General features: G+C 42.7%; 1 long non-coding RNA gene across 1 annotated transcript; it reads right to left on the reverse strand.

Annotated features, from left to right (window-relative positions):
- Positions 1–890: 890 nt before the first annotated feature.
- Positions 891–21869, reverse strand: LOC135442629 (uncharacterized). The gene is made up of 4 exons (XR_010438697.1): positions 21667–21869; positions 19950–20301; positions 2191–2265; positions 891–1391 (listed from the first exon to the last, which is right to left on the reverse strand). It is a non-coding gene; the product is annotated as an uncharacterized LOC135442629 (long non-coding RNA).
- Between the last annotated feature and the right edge of the window lie 987 nt (positions 21870–22856).

Below are 22856 nucleotides of genomic sequence, written 5' to 3' on the forward strand. Positions count from 1 at the left end.
AGTTATAGCTCATCATTTTGCTATCATCACAGTCAGTCAACATCACTTGTTAGGATTATTGAAAAAACACTCTCCAACCTCTTGGTCCTTAAATTCCAATTATCAGTACTATTGAAAACTGTTTCATAGCCAGTGCTGCCCTGCCACAAAAGAATGACAATAGTAACATGTTTTCATCATCCCCTGGTTCATGCTGTCTGAATGAAAGTGCATTTATGATTTGTGAATCAGAGGACTAGAAAAAAATGTAGTCACTTAAAGCCTGCTCTCTCTTGTCAGTCCAGGCACCAACCACTTTCAAGAGGCTGAATGTGGATCTGAATCCCACTTGTGGAGTAGTGAGATATGAAGCAGGTGAAGGAGAAGAGCAACTTCTGATCTACCACCGTAAGAGACACCAGACCCCAGGCAAGTCCACTCTTTGGCTGCATCTCCCATCTGGAAAGTAAATTCTGGGTGAAAAACAAAGTTTAATTTATTTTTTTTAAATAGCATGCAGAGATCCTACAGCTTCCCATTCCGAATCCTCCCTTATCACCCATGCAAAAGAAACAATGAAGATCTTCTGCACACAGCTGGTAATAGAGAGATCCTACACCTCTGGTGAGTCAGGACATTCAAGGCAGAACAGTAAATTTCCTTTCACATCTCAGCTTTTAATTGTGTCTAAATTTCTCAATAAGCATCTTTGTTTTCCTGAACTTCAGCATGACTAGATCACTTGTCAGCAGAAAATGCTTCTGGGGGAAAATTATATGTCATTTGGAAAACATTTTCTAGCAATGGAAATCTTGAGAAAGTAAAAAAAAAAAAAATCTAGTTTCTTCAACACCATCAAAGGTTTATCCATTAAGAAGAAAACATGTTATGTCTGTAAAGCCTATATTTGCTTATTCATTGTTTTCCTTCAGAAAGATCTATATTCAGGATTCATTCCTGAAAGGACACAAGGCCCTTTCTACAGTAAGACAACGTGCTCTGTATTGATGTAATTGCATTGATGCCAACTTCTTTCATGTAGGCAGTGCTTCAGCTGCCCTTGAAAAACACTGAATCTCTCCAACAGGGTAAGTTTGCTGGAGGTCATGTAGAGAATGAAACCTCAAAAAACTTGAACTTTTTTGCTAGTTCTTCAATATAGCAGGAATGTTAATTGACCTTATATTTTTCTTGTGAATGTCAGAAAATATTGCAGGACTACAGACGGAGGTGAAGAATTTGCTGTGCCATGCCTGGGTGATAGCTTCCTCCAGATGGAGGGTAGTAGGAAAAGAAGAATTGAGAAATTGATGGTGGTTTCTCCAAGTTCCCCATCAATGTCAGATTCAAACCATTTGATGTCATTAGAAGTGAAGCAGCCCGTTGTCATTTTTCTCCTGTTTATATTGCCCCTGGAAGCAGACAAAATAAAGGGAGGGAAATTAAAGCTCTGGAGGGCTTCTCTTTCCTCCTTTTTTTGTGCTTCTGTCATTCTATGTGACTGTTGTTCTTCTTCTTGACTGCTCAGGAACTGTCACCTTGTATAGCATCCAGGGGGTCTGTAGCAATTCAGTGATAAAAAAATAATATAGTGGGGGAAAAACTCACATAAGAGGAGGATGAAAAAAGTGGTGAAGCCAACATTTAAAACAAAAAAAAAATCAAAAAACAAATAAACAAAAAAAAAATCAACAACAAGAGGGAAGCAATGGGTTTGGTATGGTTGCAGTTGTTACTGTGCTCTGGAAATATCAGTAATGATGAAGTAGAGGCCATAAATTGCTTTGAAACCCTCTATGACCTTTTCCCTATTCTCTGTCACTCTGGAGATGAACTGTGTGCATTGGAAGTTTCTTTCTCCATCTCCCCTACCCCACCTTCTTCCTTTTTCCTGTGATTTAACAGATACAGTAACCTTTGTGCTTTTTATTGTACACTCCGGAAATAAAATTCCACTCAGTTAAGCCACATTGCAGTGGCAAGGCAGCCATCAACCCAGCTGGACTGAAGAGTGCAGCAGCTCAGGAAACCCAAATCAGGCAGATTCTAGACTCTGGAGTCCATCATGAGTTGAAGAACTGCTCCACTGTCCTGTTCCTGCCCTGGCTCCCCCCTCTCATCTAACAGTGACCTGCAGCCACCTAAACTGGTCCAAACACTACAAGCCAGATCTCATATCTCCCCCTATCAGGGTCAGGCAGAATGATTTACCTTTTTGGCTTGAGAAATGGCTTGGAGAAATGGTCACAGGTCCCCATCTGTAAACATACAGCTTTATGGAAGCACCTAGAGTCCCAGAGGAGATATGAAACAGATTAGATCAATCACATTAGAGCCCTGGAATTACATGTTAAGGCAGCTTTTGGCTTAAACAGAATATTGGGAATCACAGAGGCAAGTTCTCTGTGTTTTGAAAAGGCTGACATATACAAGGACTTCTGGAGTGATCAATAAAAATGCCCATAACTCTGTGGCTCTATCAGTAACAAAAACATTGTAAAATACAGAAATGTCAGTTATAGGGCATCTCTGAATTAAAATCCTGGGCCTTTATAGAGGTGAACTGGGGTGAAGACTGAAAAAAAGAGGCATGGCATTCAGTGGACAAGAACTTTCAATTCACTGTGCAGCCAGTGGAAGAAGAGCTCTCATCTCTCCACCAAGATTTCTTTCAGGTCACCAGCTCACGAGCTTATCAGAAGGACCAGACAGGCAAGTCCCCTCATTCCTGAGGTCTGCCAGCCATGGCCCTGCTGTGTGAGAAGAAGGTGTGAACACCCTTGCAATGACTTGCTCTGCCTTTGAGAAGCTGGTATTCCTCTCAGTCTAGATTTCCTTCAGGAAGCCATTCACTGGGTTCCTTGTGTGGGCACAGGGCCTCCTTTGAACCTTATTCTGCCATCATGGAGAGAGCTGAGCCCCCTGGCCTGAGAGATGCCCGTGATATGAGAATTCCTGACTTAGTGGACATTTTTGTGTTGGATAGATAGAGTGCTGGTAAAAGAGTGAAAGAAGTGCTGTTTCTGGGCACTTTTGGCCATAAATCTTGTGCCACAGGATCAAGTAAAAGAGGTAATAAATCTCTTAAGGCTTGTAAGACACAATGCCAGATCCAGCCCTTGGAAAAAGGAAGTACAATTCCATTGACTGCCAACACTTGTTTGCATAAGACTTTATCTCATTTCATCTCACTATCCCCAATACCAATGGCTTGTCTGCTTCAGCTGCCTCTGAAGTAAGTGTTGCTCTGACAAAAGAGAGCAGCAGGCTAGAGATGGCCAGAAAATGCTATTTCCACACTATTTTCTCATGTTGCCAAAAGTTTTCATTACACAGCACATATAATACAGCTGGAAGCGGAGAAGGCTCAGGACAAAGCCACTGTGTCTGCACAGATATTCTTCTTACTCTTTCTGCCAACACCTCTAGGGCCAAATTCTCTGGCTTGACTTATAGTGTCCTTCAGGCATCATGAGAGTGGCCCCATTGACACACCAAAAAGAATTAATGCAGCACTCTCAGACCTTTAAGCACCTCTGGAGTTCTCCTGAAAGGACATGGATGGCTCCTTGCCACAGATTATTTCTGTCCATAAGAACCTAATTTTGTGAGAACATACACCAGAAAGCTACAGATGGCCTACATCATCACACACCTCCCATTACTGTTCTCTCATGTACAAATACTCTCCACCAAAACCACTGTGAGCTGCCCAAAACACCCAGATATGCTCAGTAGGGTGCTAATAGAGTGAAGCTGACCAGATGACCTCAGTTACATTTGTGGTTTACACATTCTAGGGAACTCTTCACTTCCAGAGCCAAGCAGGGCAGATACCTCAGCATAAATTCCCCAGCAGGCATGTGTGAGACTGACGAGCTTCTGAGTCAGTCAGACAATGAGTCATTGCCCTCTGGAGGGGAAAAAAACCAAAACCTGGTTTTCGAAAACAAGAGGAAATTGTTCAAGTTTAACAAATAGGTGGGCATTTGGCTAGATTGGGAAAGTCCTTGTTCCTGCTCCTGTGTTTGCCATCTCCCACATCCCAGGTGAGCGCTCTAGCAGGCCCACACAGCCAATCTCCTCCTCACTTGACAGCTATTGAGAAAGCTAATACAAAGTGTAATAGCCCCTTCTCCCCCACAACTCCCCTTAGGCAGGACTAAGAAAGTACTTCAACTGGTGAAAAAAACAAACCAAAAACCCCCAAAATACCTCCAAAAAAACTGAGAGAAGTCTTGTCTTCTAGGAACAGGGCTAGAGTAAGGGCTTCTATGTGACTTCCAGCTTCCCTTGGTCCTTGCAGTTTGGTTTTCAGGTCCAGCTGGTCTTTTTCATCAAAAATTCCCAGCTGAGATAAAAAATTCCTTCCAAAAATGTTACATTAAAAAAAAAAAAAAACCACAACCCAGAACATTTTGTGATTTCACAAACTGAAAGTCTTCAGTACACAACTGTCTGGAAAACTCCCCATTGAGATTCTGTGAAAGATGCTCCAAGAAACAGCAGTGGTACAAATATTATAAAGACCAAGTATCCAGGCTACAGGTAAACAAGAGTTAGATATAAGAGAGTCTGACCTTGTTTCTGAATCTCCATGTGCCATACTCATTCACTGTGGAAGCATTCAAACAAGCCAACAGTTGTTCCTTTTCTTTTTGCCAAATAATAAATCTTTCAGACAGCCTCACTGGAACTATTCAGACATGCAAACGGTCAGCTACTGGAATGTGTTTCTTTGCAGGTTCTTGTTGCCCTTCTTCATATTCCCCAGGTTTCAGGCATCCCCTCATAACACCCTCTGATGAAATGGGAAGACAAAATCATATTTTTAACTTCACAAGGGAGCATTAAGTTTTTGTTACACAAAAGGGAGCAGAGAAGAGTTGACTGTCCTCTGGAACTATATAGAAGTAACACCTTTTTTCTTTTAAAGGCTAGTGTTTTGGAAATCAATTATGATACTGACATCTGAGTGCCAAAAAGAAATTGCTGGGTTAATTGGAGAATTAATAAAACCAAAGGAGTGCTATGGACTTGGATGGGACTGGGCAATTGTAGTCCAGGTAACAGGGCAAGAATTAAATATTTTCATCTGCTAATACATTTGGATGGAATTTTTACTAAAAACTTCATAAAACCCTTCACCATTAAAACAAGAAAGAAAGATTAAGGAGTTAAGAAACCACAAGTAGAAAAAAGTTTTGAAGAGAAAAGTCTGTCTTGATCTTGAAAATCACTTGACTAAGAAATTGCTTCCTTCTGCCTGATGTCTTTCATTGCAGATCCCAGAATATCAAAGGGGAGCAGTCAAATTATGATGACTGGCAAGGGCCATTATTTAAGCTTGACTATTAAAACAGAGGACAGGGATTAAGACCAGCTGAGTTTACAGATAAATTTGTAGCAAATGATGTTACTGTAAGCATAGTCAGTGCTGACATCCAACTATGTTCAGCTAAAGAAGCAGAGACTCATCTATGCTTTTAAAGGCACTAGAAAACAAAAATGAAAAACATTCTAAAACCACCCTTTTTTTTTTTTTTTTTTGCTTCCTTTAACTGGTTCTAACCGATATTTGTCAAACTCTGGTTTTTATTTTTTTTTTCCAAAGAAGAAATTCAATAACTTTCTCAGGCAATCTATTTTACTGCATAACTATTCTTACTGCTAGAAAGTCGTTTGTAATATGGAGCAAGAGGATCTAGGTTACAATTTAATCCCATCATTTCTCATTCTTTCCTTGGTGGATGTGGACAGCAGTCTTATCTCCTCAGATACTGAAGGTCTAACAGCAAATTCAGCTTTCCTTACTGTCAGGTATAGACCTTAATTACAAGATGATTTCAACTCTTACAGCTCATATTTGTATATATACTATGCATATTTATGGCACATGCCAACGATGACTGCTTTGAATGGATGGTTGTGAGGATTTTGTTGAGGTAAAGAAAACAAATTGTCATTGCTGGCATTACAGCACAAGAAACATTTTTCACACACCCTCATAAGTATTCCACACACACAGATATATATATATACACACACAGTTTTCCCATTAAAAGCAGTGTTGTTTACATACCCTGACAGTTTTGAGGGCAACCTAATGCTACCACAAGTGTGCTCAGTCCACATTTGCACACAACCCCCAGTGCACATACAGGCACAGAGGATACGAATGCTCATGGATTTGTGGTGCAGACTTGCAGATGGTATAAATCAGTGTCGCTCCTACTCAGCCTAATTCCTATTCAAGCTGGCCATAAAGCATGAACAGACAAATACGTGGGTCTCCATGTCTGCCCAGCCATATGGGCTGCGTACCCAGGCGGGTGTGCATTGCACACCTTCCTGGCCTGATGGATGCTGCAGCTCAGCTGCCAGCCTGGCCACCCAAAGCACAAATTTGAGCACCATAAAGTTCCCATCCACAGGAAACTGTCTGTGGCCCTGGGAGAAAGGCTGTGAGCAGCACAGTGCTGTGCAGCAGGGCCCTGTTGAACCAATTAGGGTTAACACATTTCTGGTTAATGAGAGGTGCCGGTCATGATTGTAAATTAATATTTTCCAGTGGCTACCCATGCACTCAAGTGTCAGTATTGATCAAACTTACCTCTGCCCAGTTAATGCTGATGGATTCAACAGCAACATACGCCTGCTCATCTGTTACCCAATTAAGATAAGCTCCCGACTCATCCTAATAGCTGTATTTATTGTCATCAGGAATATTGATGTGTCCCTGTGCTAACTGCAAGCCAACATGGTCACACGAGCACATGTAAAGGACACAGTGCTGCTCCGGGAATTGTCACAGGCCCAAACCACAGGGAGAAACCACCTTGTTAACCTTCAGGTTCTGTTTTCAAGGGAGGCAGTGTTTTCTGTGGAGAAGGGGAAAAAATGTTCCTCCCCTTCTCTAGACTTAGTAGTAGTAGTAGACGAGTTTCAGGCATGCCCTGCCCCACATCAGAGAATAAGCAGCACAGCAAGCTCCACAAATAAACTGCTTGGGCTTGTAAAGACTAAAGCAAATGGAAGCCTCCTGTTGCACTGGGAGTCCAGCATGTGAGAAATGCTGGGCATGTAAGGAAAATGCCTATGGGAGGAAAGAAATAAGGATTAATGAGCATCTTTTTACATGGTTTTCTACATTTCTAGCCTGGCTGTCTGAATCAGAAGCTGCTGGGTAGCTAATGGGCCTTGGGTAAGGGACACAACAGCAGCTGTCTACACAAAGCAAACAAAAAAAAAAAAAAAAAAAAACAAAAGAAAAAAAAGAGAAGATTCTATGAAAATTTAACATTTTCCTTGCAGTGCAAGGGGTTCATTCCTTAAAGGCTAATATACATCCCACCTGAGATGCAATAGCCCATTCCTGGAAACAGACTCCTGCCTGTAGCAAACGGGCTATCAAACAGAACAAGAGATCAGGAATCATTTACTCATGAAAAGGTCATTTTAAACTAAATCAGAAGTGAGAGCTCAGTGGAGGCCAGTTCATCTCTGCAGCCAAAGTGCAGTCCTGACAATCCCAGCCAAAGTAACCACCCCGTGCAGCCAGGATTGCACGCTGTGTTATGTATAAGCAGCGTGAATTTTTTAAAAAGGGATCATGGATTGGCTCAAAAAGTTAGAAAACTGTTAATAAGGGTCTTTTAGTGTGCAACACATTACTGATGCTTTTTCCCTGCCATGTGAGCCAAAGAAGACAGCACCATCTCACTTACGCAGAGGCTGAGTTTGGTCCCTGGAAACTGTTGGAATCTCAAGTCATCAGTAAAAATCCAGTGATTTTCATAAGTGGTAGCCTCAATTTGCCTTCCAATTTGACAGATGCCCCCAAGGCAACTTATGGTCCTTATTAAGCCACAGTTAATGGCAGTTCATGCCGAGTGACAAAAGTTTGAATGGGATCTTGCAAATGGACACTTTTAATCCACCAGAGGTGGAGCTTGCAAGCCTGCTGCCACAGAGAGATGGCAGAGCTCACGCTGCTGCTGCTTCTGTCCAATCTGTCCTTTAGATAAGTGAAGGACACCTCTCTCCAGGGCTCTTCACTTAGTACTTTTCATCATTCACTAAATTAAAAAGTGAGCAATTGACAGCACAACTTATTGAATGACTTGTCTCCCTTCTTCCTCCTACCGCCATGGCCATGTTTTAACAGCCACAGACACTTTGCTGGTGTCTTTTTAATTTGATTTAACTAAAAAAATAACACAAAAAGCCATTTGGCCTTGTGCCACTCAATGTACTGCTATGGAGTAGGCATGATTTATAGGGTAATATTTCACACCCTGTTGTGTCTTATTACTTAACTAATAACAATATTTACCCAGGGTTTTCCCCAAGCAATTCAGACAGGTTTAAAAGAAATCTTGATTAAAGAATGACAGCCAAAGTATTGGATGTTAAGTATAAATAAGAGTAATGTGAAGAGAGTGGAAGAGTTTACTGTTGCATTCTGGTAGTTTGCAGTAAATCAGTATAATATGAAAGTTCCTCTTTACTGGGCTTCTCCAGTTGTCAGCTCCCTTGCTGCAGCCCATGTAGAGATATGCCAGACCTCTGACTTGCACAAGTGCAGCTCTTGTAGGATGTAGCAGCAATATGCAGTAGTAGCCTTTGCTTGCCAGAGACTGAACCACCTTTGCTAATCCCTTAGCCCCTAGACTAAGGGAATAATCAGCCACCTCTCACCTCTTCTGGGGCTAGCCACCAAGAAATTTAATTATTGCGAACTAGAGTTTCACAGACTTCATCTAACGTGAGTTCTCTACAACTCTCAGTAGTTTGCAACTACTAAATGACTTTCAGCTGATAGAAAAAGCCACCAGTACGAGTATTACCTGTGAAACTCACTGCTGAGGCAGACAAAGGCAAGGACCAAGTAAATTACAGGGGTATTAGATGCTATCAGTAAAAGCACTCCCATTCAGGTTAGAGAGGATATGATATTTTTACTGGTTCGCATAACTCTCACCAGTCAAGCAGCAACTCTCTCTTTGGTAGATTATTCCTTGTTCTTTGCACCTTGCAATTTCTGCTGAAACAGTCAGCTTTGCCCTCTGATCAAGGCAGGATACAGAGCTGTCAAAGTCCTTGTCTCACTTCCTTTGGTAATTCTCCAGCTGACTAAGAGACTTAAGCAACACATCCATTCACCTAAGGAAGGCACTGCAGATTCCTCCCAGCCTAACTGCATTGAGAAAACTCATCTAATACTGTAAATACAAGGACTCCTGTCAAAAGCAAAGAAGAAAAAATACATTCAAATTTATGTCCAAGTTGCTATTTTCCTGACTGCCTCATAGATTACCTGCCCACTGGAAGGAGGGGGGGAACCATTGCCATTTTCTACAGATTCTTATTTTCCCATGGAGATTTTCTCTCCACAAGTTTACCAAGCTCCAAAGCGATTCCTATGTAAGAGTTGCTGAAATCACTGTGCTGGTAAAGATGTATGCAAGCCAGGGCTAAGCACTCTAAATAATGTAATTTCTGTAGAATTACTTAAGCTGATGAATGGGGAAAATCCTGAAGTTGTTACTCAAGCAAAACATTATTTCAAGATGCTGAAAATTTTGAATGAATAAAGGCTTCAGGATTTGGTCCAAGAGTTGTAATTTTGGAGCAGTCACCTTAAGAACCATAAGTCTCTTCTGACATCACCTTGTGACAGCGGATGCTCTTATGGTCCAGTCCCACATCATACCAGCAGCAATCTGTCACAGGATGTGATTCTGAGAGGACTGCAGCTGAGGAGAAGTGAAATGACAAAACATTTACCTCTTTCATCAGGCTCTGCAGAGGTTGTCTTTTTAGCCTTCAGTATTTCAGCATTCACCAGCCTTGCTTCCACGTTGGAAAGACAGGAAAGACTTGTTCCTTTCCAAGAGCATTATACTGCAGAAGAGCTCATGGACAAGCAGCTGAGCAGTGTTTGCATTTGCAGGGTCTGTATCTGTGCTCAAATGAGATCCAGCTCAGGAAGGTCACAGTGATATACAAGGACAGGGAGAGATCCTGCTTTGTCACCTCACCATGAGGGAAAGGAGCCTTATGAGCCAGAATTTTGTGGAGGTGGTACCTCTGAATAACTAAGGAAGCAGGGAATGGAACACCACACCTTACAGAGAATGTCCAGTCCCAGCTAAGGGAGCACTTTCTGTTTTCCCTTTACACTGACATCACCTGCATCCTGTCTTACCACACGTTTCCTCTTCTCCTCCCCCGAAGTACACCCAGCTGCATTCAGCCCAGCCTTCCTGCTTTCAGGTCTGCACACCGTCAGGTCCTACCCAATGTCTCCCCAGGCCTCTTTTCCCCTACACAAGCACCTACCTATAGTTCTCTCACACAACAGTCTCTACTTACAGCCCTTACAGTTCACACTGGGGAATGGTGTGAACTCATTAACTCTGCCAGCTGTTTTATCACTCTGACTCTCAGCACACCAAGCCAGAAAGGCCTTTGTTCTCCAGGACACCCCTCCCAGCTGACTGACTGGGTGGCTTATCACCCAGAAGCAGCAGCTTTTGCCCTGGCAGCTTATTTCTATATGCCAATCCTTCTGTGCTAGCAAAAAAGAGTCTTCCCTCTCCTCCACTGGACCCCTACTGCTTGTCTTTCATTTCTTTCCTAAGGGAAAGTAGAGAATCATACCATCCCTCTTGGCTCAGCTGCTTCCGCTGTGCATATTCTGTCCCTCTGTAGTGGATAGAGCTTTAAAGGAAAGTAGAAATGGCCTTGGGATAAAAGATCATATCCTTATGGGTTAAATTACAGGCCAGGGGATAAAACCACTGCCAAAAAGAATAAATGTGGCAGATTGTACCAGATTCTGTGAGGAAAATAGGGATTATACTTTAAAAAACAAAAATGCAGGATGATAGAAGTCCCTCAAACCACTGTGCATATGCTTAATGGATCCAAAGCTTTAATGGCCCAAATTTAAATGAGTCCAGGATTTATCCAGTTGAGTCAAGACAGATAGACCAGACACAGCTCAAGCAAATTATGCTCTTTGGAGTTATGGGACAGGCCTCAAAAAACAGAATGGCAGGTAGGAAAGAAATTATACCTTAAAGTAAAGGTCTCATAAACCCCTGTAGTGCCTCAAGCTGTTACTGTGAAAATTGCATTTTAACCTTTTATTCCAACACAGAATAGGCAGAGATATATCTAAGACAGGGAAAGGCAATTTCCATTTTCTCTTAGACTGAGGATTTAGCCCTTGAAGGAAAGCTGCAAGGACCATGTGTCCCATTTGTCTCTTGTTTTTTAACAAGAGCACAGGACTTAATATTGGAAGCTCTAATTCATGAGTGATCTTCCACGTCCGGTGACAGACACATACCCAGGCTTCTCCATTTCTCTCTGCTGCTGGATGTCTTTTTCCAAACTTACTCTTTTCCAGTTCATAGCAACTTCATCATCTGTTATGAGTGGGGGAAGGAAACTAAGCACTCTCTGGAGAAGAAAAGTAAAAAGAACAGGGAAAAAAAAAAAAGGAGGAAGAACCTCTAGGTAAAAGCCCTAGAAGAAAGACAAATTCTTAATAACAGGGGATCATTTTACAAAACACTGCTTTCCTCTGAAGGCCCAGTGCATAAGCTGCACTGGGAAACGGTTCCTGCTGAGGTAATGGAGACTCCTGAAACACACAGGACCCAGAGGGAGAGAAACGAGAGACTAGCACATGTTTCTCTCTGTATAGAGAAACATGACTCCCTTGATAACACCCTTTTACATCCTCCTCCTTTCCCCCACCCATTCACATAGCCTTCTGCTTCTTCATGGAAAATGTATTTCAGCATCATGTCTCAAACACTAAAATTCTATATCCTTTGTGGTACCCTAACTTGCTTCCAACTCCACTTGCCTGACTTTGCTCACCTTGGCAGGAAGACCATTATAGTCATGACTATTTTGACAGAACAAACCCCACTTTCTTACCACATTTCCTCCCTACCCTCTGTGGCAGTCATGCTGCAGATCTGCAGCAGCCTAGGACTGCATCTCCCAGATATCACGACACCCTTGGGCTGTGCTGCTGCCCAGTCCCCAGTGGAAGAGTCTTCAACACCCAGGCCCTATCTGCATCACCTATTTTGTTTAAGACACGATTTTGAGAGTCCTGCAAGTATGGCCTTCCAGGGCCAGTGAGGACAATGTCCACCCTGGCACACAGGTTTTTCTAGTGAGAAAAATTCTGATGTCAGGTCCTGGAAGTGGTGGTGTGCTGGAAACAGCACTCTAGGGATGAGCCCTGGTGTGTGCAGCCCCCCTGTAACCCTGAGACCAAAACAGGTGCCAAGTTTTGCAAGGAAATATGAAACATCCCATTTTTAGAGCTACCCACATTATTCCTGAGATACAAGAGCAGAATAAAAGAGAAATTTATATACCAAGAGCTGAAGGAAAGATTATGATTTTGCCTGATTTCCTAGCCCTGACTGTTTAAATTCATCTAAAAATTTCAGTATAAAAATGCCTGTGTTTGAGCTAGAATCTCTCTTTTAAATAGCAGGCCAGTCTTGATTTGAAAAACTGATCTATCATTTTTTCAGATATTTCATCCCACTAGAAAGTTATCCTCATCATATCCTCTCCCCATGTTTTCTGTAATTCAGGATGTAACGACTAGGTCTTGTCAGAATTTTCTTTGCCAAAATTGCTGCAATCTTCTTCCCAAGTAGGTAAACAGGGCCTGTGGTGATGCTTCTCAGTCTCCTCTAAATAGATTGAGTTTCCTAGGTAATCTGAGGCATATTTCCAAATTTTGCATTATTCCAGTGGGCTCTTCTCTGAATCCATTCCCAGTTATCTACAGGCCCTTGATACATTTTGCAACACACTTAAGCTAATGTTGGAAGAAAAATCACCTTTTCTAAAACTTTCGAGGCTTTTGTGTGCTTGATTTCTCACCCGTAACATTATGCATAACTACATACCATATGCAGTACAAAAAAAAAGAAAAAACCACCACAAAAAAAACCCCAACAACCCACAGAGGAGGCTCTTAAAGGTCAAAAACTAAACTAACAAATTTATACCAGATAAACCAATCAAAGCCTATTAATTTACTTTCCCTCTCTGTTTCCACTTCTGCATGCAGATGCTACAGAAGCTTAAAGAACCTTACCCAGTGACTTTTTAAGTTCAGACAGAAATAGTTTGGTCCTATTATCATTTCTTCCTTTGGAAAACTATGCTGCAAAACTTAAGGGAAATTTTTCCTAAGACCTAAATTTTTCATGTGGCTAATTTAATCCTATTTCTTTTACAGCCTTAAACCATGACATGTAAATCTTCTTTCTTCTATGTCCTTAAGCAAAATAAATTATATCCTATTATTCGTACATCCCTAAGCTAATCTAACTAACATCCTTTTGTTACTCCTACACCCTAAAGCATGCCTGCATGTCTCTCTAAAATGTCCAATTCTTTTAAAAGCTTGTACAGAATTCTAAAACCCTAGGGGGGCTAGTCATATCCGTGTTTACTTCCAATTTCTATACCTCCACCATCAATGAGAATTTGCAGTTGATTCTCTGGATTTCTTTCATCTTGGGGACTCATGTCACATCAAGATATTCCAGATCTGTCTGAACTGAGAGATCATTACTGCCACTCATAATAGTTCCCATCTTGCCAGTTCAGGAATTGCTCCCACTGCTTAGGAAGTTCACAATCTCAAGTGGTATCTATTTCTATTATACATACATATATATCAATTGATTTTGTCCTGCAAATGGCATCACTGTTGAATTTCACCCAAAGGAGACATGAGCTGCTCTTTAGGATAACAGCAGCAAGCAGGGGATGGAAAACAGAAATAACCAAAGTTCTCAGTGAGGAGTGATGAGTGTTGGCTGCAGGAGAAGAAAACACCCAGCAGAACAAATGAGTTCTTCAGCAATAGACCACAAGTAGCTCATCAGCTGAGGTTTTGGGTTGAGAGTAAATCTAGGTCACAATCAATGAACCTCAGACTGCCAGCTGTACATCAAGCAGCATCCTATACAAGGACACAACATCCATTTGCCTGGTACCGTAGATGGCATTTTAGACATGTCAAAGCTCTGGACACATGCAAGACCCTTGCCTAATCTAGAGACAGCTGAGATCAGCAAATCCTTTCTCTACCAAAAGAATAGAAGTGGCTGTAAATAACTGTGTTATTTTGGTGTCATCCATATTACAGACAGAATTGTACCTATTCTCAGACAAAGGAAAACCAGAAAGCATGTCCCAACTTTACATCCAGTTGTTTGGGCTCTTTTAAGCCAGCAAAGGCAAGTTTTAACCCACTCTCTCTGGAGGTGAAAAGGGTCTGTTTGAAAGATGCCAAACTGGTCACTCAGTTTGAGCTGCCATCAAGTGTGTGTTAATTACAGAATCACAGGATATTTGGGATTGAAAGAGATCTCCTGAGATTGTCTAGTACAATAAGATGCTTTCAAGAACATAAGTCATCTTTGGGGCATCAACTGTGACTGATCTCCTGCCAAGTGAAGGAATAGCAGAGCCTGTATTTGATTTAAAAACCACCCTGCCATACACAGATCCTCTTTGGGAAAACTCAGCAAATATTTAGCTCCCACTACCCTTAAATAAAGATCTTTTTGTTCTAGGGCTATAAAAATGCCTTATGGCCTACATAACAAAAGCACTTTAATAGCAGTTATCCTGAAAATGCAGCTAACGCTTTGAGGGGGATTAAAGAAAGCGTTTTGGATTTGACCAAGATGATACCAAAGGGGAAGGCATAGATGCCTTGCTTTGGCAACACTACTACAAAAAATTAGGGTCTGGATAAAATCCAAGTGTTTCCCCTAACTTTTTGGCCCCGTCACAACAATAAATAATTAATTACTCTACCAGGTCTGTTTGGAGCCCAAAGTGAATTACTTGGTTTTGGTTCAAACCTGCATCAGAAGATCTTCAGCTCACGATAACTGGCACTTCAGAGGATAGCAAGGACTACCCTTAGAGACACAAACATTTTGTTTCATTGACTGATCTTTTTCTATATGCAGAAGACACACCTTTCCCTGGAATTCGAGTCACATTTGCATAGTTGACTAAAAGTGTCATAAATCTCCTTTTCCATGGTAAAAGCAATGAGAATTAATTCCTCTTGGAGCCTTCTTAAGCAGCTACCTAATCTCATTGTTGGACCTTACCCTCTTATTTCGGGGTTAGTACAGTCCTCTGCCTTGCCAGGGAGTTCACCAGCCTGTACTGAAGACTCTTTACCTTTAAGAACAAGTTGTGTCTGCAAGCCAAGCCAAACTAATACTGACGTTGCTGAGGATTACACATCAGATCAGCTCCACAGTTTTATTCTTTGTAGTTCTCTCAGTTCACAAAAGAATCAACACTGAGGAAAGGTATCTGTTATTATTATTGTTACAGGGAGATGATCCAGGAAAGAGATTTTAACTCCTGAGTTAGGTGAAAAACAGTGAGTTAAGAATGGAGATTTCAGATTAGAAATCACTTTAGACTTTAACAGACAGCATTAGCATCCCACCATGGTAGATTTGAAACTGTTGTGAATACTACCTGTGGAGTTTAGTTGGTGGATAAGATCAGTTTCCTTTCTATGGTCTTAAAAGAGCAACAAAGTTTGTATTAGTTAGATTCAAACACTTCAGCATGTTGATCTCTTAGCCCATCTGACCACCTGTGAAGTGAGGGAAATGTGAGAAAAGTTTTTAGCTCTTGAACAGGCCAAATGCTGATCCTCATCATATTGTACTGTCCTTGTAGACTTCATCACCAGTTGTTCAATTATACAAGAAGACATTTGGACTACTGTATCAAAAAAAAAAAAAATTCCCAAACCTTTCTAGTGCTTGTGTGAAACAATCCTGTATCCTCCCATGCTCAGATAATAATCTGAATGATATTTATTTGCTGCTATTTGAATGCAACGTCTGAGTCCTGTCTGGCTGCTGAGCAGACTTCTCCCAGACGAGTTTGAAACACATTTGGCAGCTCTTTGCCCATATGGGCTCCCTCAGACATGCCTCTTGAAAAAAATCACACAACTAGACAGTTGCTCAGAAATCGACACGTGTTCGCCTCAGACATGGAAGGTACTGGTAGCCTGTGACATCAGCCACTTGAACACAGTCAGATGCCACAAGCACGAGTTGAGTACAAACCAGCGTTTGGTTAGCTCAGAGCCCTCCCCAGTAATGAGGCAGCACTTTATCACACTCCACTACAAACCAAGCAGAGTAATTCCTAATGGAAAGCTGTTGCCTCTGTACTGAGTAAAAGGACAGTAGTGAACGTAATAGGGTCACAGTAGCCCAAGGAACTGTATTTTCACCATGTTCAGCAAACTTCCCCATCCAGCCATCCAGGATCCACTCAGGTAGCCACACTCACACAAGGACCAAGGCCCCTTCTCAGGTGCACCCCCCTGCAACTCACAGTCAGACCAGATATTCCATAGCAGAGCCTCATGCACCTCAATCCTTAAAATAATTTCATCTTGCTGCAATACCTAAATAACAACAGCCCTGCTGGAGCTGGTACATGCAAGGAGTATCCTGAACAAAGGAAACCCCGAGCTGTTATATCCTCACAGTCTAAGGGCAGGAAATCCTAAGTCCTCAGCTCCGGCCTGAGTGTCCTGTCCCCAGGCTGGCACACAGGTAGGTCCCTGTGCCCTTTGTCATGCAAAGGGTTGGCACTTCACTGCCTCTTGTCTCAGCCAACCTAGAGCTCAACCTGCAGCTCCCACTGCAGCTGCATCCCGAGATCCCTGCCTTGAATGTATTCTTCAACAGTCATTTTCTCTCCTTCTCCATTTCACCCATTTCCCTCCTCCTATTCTCCTTCTGGTGAGGTTGCATTTCCACAACATGCAGCCTCTTCCCTCTAATAAAATCTATCTTCTGCCAGCAAGATGAAATGCTTGAAGGGGATGGTATCTGTGAAAAACACTCTCCTCTTTACTGCATACTCCTCAGGAGCTGGTGTTCTTCAGGACCAACAGACCTCCTGAGTGAGGCCACATGGCAGCCTTCTGAAGTGACTGCAGCAGAAGTCTGGGAGGGCTAGGGCCACAGCCTCTTCTAGTCAGCCAAACATGACTATCTCTGACTTCTCTCTCAACATCTGTAATTGTCCTAAGCAACCAAAAAAAAAAAAAAAAACCAGAAGTGAAAACAGTGGTGGTATGAAGTAGGAGAAGGAAATGGAGCTATACAAAAATGGGAGTAAAGGATTGAGAGAGAAGGCAAGAGATTTATTCAGTATTTCCTTGTCTGTCTCCTCCACAAACTGAATCACAGAAGCATGAAAGTAGATGTATTGAATCTCAAAGGAAATAAAAGAAGTGGAAAATTAACTACTGATGAAAAAAATAGCTGTGTCCAGGGATTCCTGCATATCAACTCTGAGCTCCTTCTTATCAGCTTAGAATAGAAAAGGCCAGGGGACTTGGGAGGAAAGGTCAAACACTGACAGAAAACACAGGCAAGGGAAAAATGAGAGCTAACATGGAAATCAAAGCAGAAGAGCAGGATGGAAAAGAGCTGATCCTGTTTCAAGCTATTTGCATGCATTGCCCTGGGTGCCATTCCCCAACTTCAGCATCATGAATGAATGAAGTTGGTTTAAAGCTGAGGTTAAGAACAGCCACACCACTTTCTGCTTTCTTACACCCACCTCTCTTTGGCAGCAGGTGAAACCAGTGGGCTGGGATAACCTCAGAGCAGCTGCCACAATAAGCACTGGCACACAGCTGGGCTGACTGTGAGCCTGTCAGGTCCCAGCTGACCTCAGCAGCCCTTCCTGATGGTCACTGGTGGCTTGGACAGTGTGCATGAGGCTGGCCTGTGTAATCCTGTCTGGATCCTGGCCTTGTGCTTTCCTGGATCTTATGGCATTGTTTCCCATTTGTTCCGAATGAATTTCAACCATGTTCTCTCCTGGGCCTCCCTATCCATTCTAACTAGAGTGGCCACCCTGGATTTCCAGATGATGAAGGATAAAGGGCTGCCTCCACACATCTGCCTGATCATAAACAGGTTCACTGTCACAGCACCACAGGAAATCACTAAAAACAGATTGGAATAAATATATATAGTTATTACAGCACACAGGTTGTCATTTACATAGAATCTTGAAGAGTGGCTTCCAGTGGAAGTAAAACTGGTTGTCCAAACACATTCCAAAGAAATGGCTCCCCACAAAAATGCCACCACTACATACCGTGACAATCCAGACCAGTGATCCAAAATGTGCAAAGCTGTCTACTTTTTGGAAATCTCTAATAAACCTCAAAGCTTGGCTCCCAAACAGCAAAAGTGACCCCAAAATTACCTTCATGTGGACAGCAACCCAGCTATTCAGATTGCTCCCTAAAGTCAGTATAAGCACAATGTCAGCGACAGTCTTTCAAAGACAACGTTTGCTCACAGTCAGTGCCAAAAAGGACATGCAGAAAGGTAGGACACGCCTGGGGACTCACTGCTGACATGATTCAGCAGAGTAAATTACAATCTTTTACAGAAATAGCTAATAGCTTTAAAGATGAGAACAAGATAAAAGTATGTGGGGGGTAAGCAGGACAGATGGGTTAACAAACATAATAGGATATGCATAATTCTCAGCTACTCAGGAACAGTAATCACAAATCACCACCTGCCCAGTTACTATCAGATGGCAGGTTTGCCTCTTCACAACAAATCTGTTTCCTGTGTATGCATCACAATCTTGGTGCATTCAGTCACTTACCATAGTAACTTTTCTTCTCCTACATAGACAATTCAGCTTTGTGAGAAGGAACAGGAGTTTACACCTTTCTATATAAGACATTACTATATTTGGCTGTGCCACATGCAAGTAAAGTAGGTGAAATGAGGGAGCTTTCAGCATATCAGTGCACTTCCTTTTTATTTGCAAAAAACTTACTTTATACAAGACTCAACTTTGAAACTACAGAGAATGGCAGAACATGTTTTGAGCTATGTTTCACTCAGATGGAGACTATTTATAGTACCAGGAGAAAATAAATATGGAACCCTACAAACTCATTGGAACTGCCATATCACAAAATTTATCAAGATGTTGCACAGAAAATATTTGAGCAGAACAAAAACTCCACTTGTGAAAATCCAAGTGAATTTGGGTCAATTTTGACACACACACTTCTGGATAAAAGAAAAGTGAGTTGTGGGGACAGATAAGTGAAAGGAATCTCAGAGTAAAGTCAGATTTCTTTTTTTAACTGTTGAAATGATGGTGTCATTTTTTTAAAACTTTCCAGGCTTAAAAGAAGAATTTTACAAGAAATGAATTAACATCCTTTCTACAATTAAAAGAAACTTTTCAGTTTTGATTGAATGAGGCACCACTGGGCAATGGAACCCACCATTCTCTTTTTCCGTCATCTCACTTTATTTTTTTTTTTTTGTCCAGTCATTGAATTGAAAACTCCATTATTCACACAACTCAATCTGAAATAAAGAAAAGAGCAAGCCAGCTGTAGGCCCCTTATATTATGAATTAAAATGTCAGGCTACGGCAGACATGGTAGAATATTCTGTTGTCAGAGAATCACACACTATATAATCCCCTAATTATAACCAAACCTTCAGCAGCAGTTTCATGCACTCATAATATCACTGGATTTCAGGTATCCTCATTCTGAGCTAAACTTCCCACAGAGCATTAAGGGCACATGCAGTGAGCAGTAGGGCTATGAGATGATGGTTATCTAATTCCTCTGATGAAAAAAAGAAAAACATCTGTCAACAAGAGGGAAACTTGCAACCTTGGGAGTTTTCATCGTGGGACAGTGACATTGCTGGCTTATCTCTAAAGAAAACATTGGGAGGCAATTCTTGGGGGAAAAAATGCAATAATAGTAGGAGACTGTTTATTTGTTAAGTAATTATAGGACTTTGGAGAAAATGGAAGGTGGACTTGGCAAAACTGACCTAAGTTTCTTCTCCTTTCCCAGGCATCCAGCATTCCCAACAGCTGAGTGATGAGCAGAACAGCAGGCACCAACCCGGGGTCTGCATTCTACACGAGATGGGCAAAGGATTGCCCACCCAGCACAGAGGTGTAGGGTCATCCCAGCTTTTCAAAGGCTTACTGTCAGCTATCTTCCCTCAGTCTCATCAGGGCTTCTTCCAGCCCAGATTTAGCCCGTCCAAGCAGCCAGCTGACCAGCACTGATTTAAACCTGTGCTGGCCAGAGGGATAAGGGAGACATCCCTCAGGCTTGCTCGCTCCCCAGTCGGCCTCAGCAGTTTCTCGTTATCGTTGTCCATGAGCCTGAGCCTGCTGAAATGAAGAAAGTGGAAGTTATTTTCTGCTGTTGTTTTGAATGTGAAGTAGAGCAGAGCCTGGATTTCACTCTCAGGGCACTCCAGGGTCACAGCCAGTGCATAGACAGCACAATTGCTTATCTCTCCCCACGGCATTGCACACAAGAAAGAAAAGAAACACAGAGCACCGGCCAGAGTTCATTGCTCTTAACAAACTGCAGCAGCATCGCAGGGGTGAGGAGCTTCCCCAGCCAGCCCTGTCAGAAACACCAGCTCAGAGGTGAAGCACCACCCCACTCTGGCACATGAGCAAGACAGCCCCAGACCTGGAGCTCAGCAGGTTTGGATTACCAGCTTTTAACTGCAGGGGTAATAACCCTTTTGGACAGGGCACCAAGGCCTGTGGGGAGACTCCCTTGCAGGCACATTGTCATTTTTTGTACAAATGAATGCCACCATGCCCTGGAAAGTGTTCTGCTACAGAGTAGGAGTTTGGGGCATTCTCCTGGATGCTTCAGTTATTTTGTACCAATTGTGTTCTACAGCCCCATAGCTGCTAGAAAGAGCAAGAGCGGAACAAGATCTGCCAGCCTCTGCAGTACCTCCTAGCCAGGTACTCCAGTGTTGCCTGATCATCAACTCACAGTAGGGTAAAAAGGAAAAAAGAGACTTGCAAACATTCTTATTGAATTCCACCTGCTCCCCATCAATAGGAAGGAGAGGAAAATCTGCACTGTAAAGAAGTCAAAGATAAGATGTGAAGCCTGATAATTTCCATGGCTCTGTAGCACACTGCATTGACCCCTGATGCAGGGTTAAGCATGCAACTTGGTACTATCAGGCCCCTTTCTTTGATGGCTTCCTTGAACTCTGAGCATGATTTTTAGGTAAGGGAGGCAGGTAAATTCTTACCCCAAGGACTGCAATTCTCACCTCTGCTAGACAAACCAACCTGTCCCAGAATATCTCATCAGAGTTACCAGTGAGAATAAAAACAACCTGGACATTTATGTCTTCATTCCCCATGAACTGCCCACAAAAGTCACTGACTCAATGAAACACTGACCCTCTGAGAGACAATCACAGATTGCTAAAAGTGACTTTACTCACTGTTTCCCCATGGACTTTGCCTTAGCCCTGCCCTCAAGTGAAGCTCCTCTGAAGAAACCCTCCAGAGCTGCTCCGATCACCTTTGTGCCCCTCAGGCAAGGGCTCAGCTGACTCCTGTGTGCTCTCAGAAAGCAAACCTCCTTCCCCTTCCCTTCTCCCACAGCCAAGCACTACATCTCACCCCCAACCCCCATCACTGCCAGTGGTCTTGATGGGAGGGCTGCATCTTCCTGCCCTCAGATGGCTGCTCTTGGGAGGGAAGGAAGCTCACCCAGATGGATTTCAGCAGCTCCATGAGTATTTTATGGTCTTTTACTGATTTACAGCCAGTTCAGCATTCTTGTAAATGGCTATAAATTGGATTGAAGTCATAAATCATAACCAGAGAAAGAGAGACACAGTCTCTGAGTCCCAGCTCAGGCTAAACCAGCCTCTATGAATATATGGAAGAAACCTGCTCCCTCAATCAATACACACAGCTCAGGCTACAGCACAGGTCCACAGGGTCCAAGCCTATTCCTCTACCACAGGGCTCTAAGAGCAGTCACACACTGCACATGTGTGGGAAACTGAGAATTCCTCACTCCCAGCACCTGCCAAAGCCAGCCACAACACAGGCTGTCCCAGCACCTCAGGCTCTGCACACTTCTGACCTTTGCTGCACTCATAAGTGCACACACACACCCCCACACACACACACCCTGTGAGCAGAGAGGCAGACCAGCACCACTCACACCAGACTCAAAATTTCTTCACACTGATCAGCAAGGGGAGATTCCCACCTCACACACCACCTTTCCAAGGCAATTGCCTTCTTTCTCCACTGAGACTGGCAGAAAGTTGCAGGTTGTTACTCTTCTGAAACGCCTGATTTAATCCACATGGAGCACCAAGAGCTGAAATGCCTTACTTCCACTCCACAAGCCTGGTGCCTAAAACCTAGGGATTTGTATCTTCCTCTTTTGTTTCCCAAGGTCTTTTTAAGAATTTAGGCTGTAAGCATTTCTGAAAGCATCTGACACAGCTGTCTAGCTGCAAGCTAGACCCTTGTAATTCCTGCAGATGACTGCAACCCAGGAGCTGGTTCTTTCCCCCTCCTTAACATAACAATCACTGTGCTACCCCTAAAGGCAGCACCTCACTCCCCTGCTCACCCTTGCAGTGCACCACAGCCTTTCCTAAAGACACCAAAACCCAGAAAAACCCTAGCTGCTGCCATTACCAAGTTTTTTAAAGTTGTGAGGGCTTCCAGGTAAATTTGTTTGGCCCTCATTTTCTAGGCAGAGCACCTAATAAAGACAAGCCTAAATGCCCCCCTTGCAAGCTTAAAGGGCTCCTGCTGCTGCCAGCACAGTAGGAAGAGTTCCTACCACACCTAATATCGAAGAGTTTTGCTTGCTTAAAAGAACTTGAAAAGATACCAAAAAGGTCTGTCCATTACTACCTGCATAAGCATCACAG

This window comes from Zonotrichia leucophrys, chromosome 1 (assembly GCF_028769735.1).
Source record: "Zonotrichia leucophrys gambelii isolate GWCS_2022_RI chromosome 1, RI_Zleu_2.0, whole genome shotgun sequence".
NCBI classification, from domain to species: Eukaryota; Metazoa; Chordata; class Aves; order Passeriformes; family Passerellidae; genus Zonotrichia; species Zonotrichia leucophrys.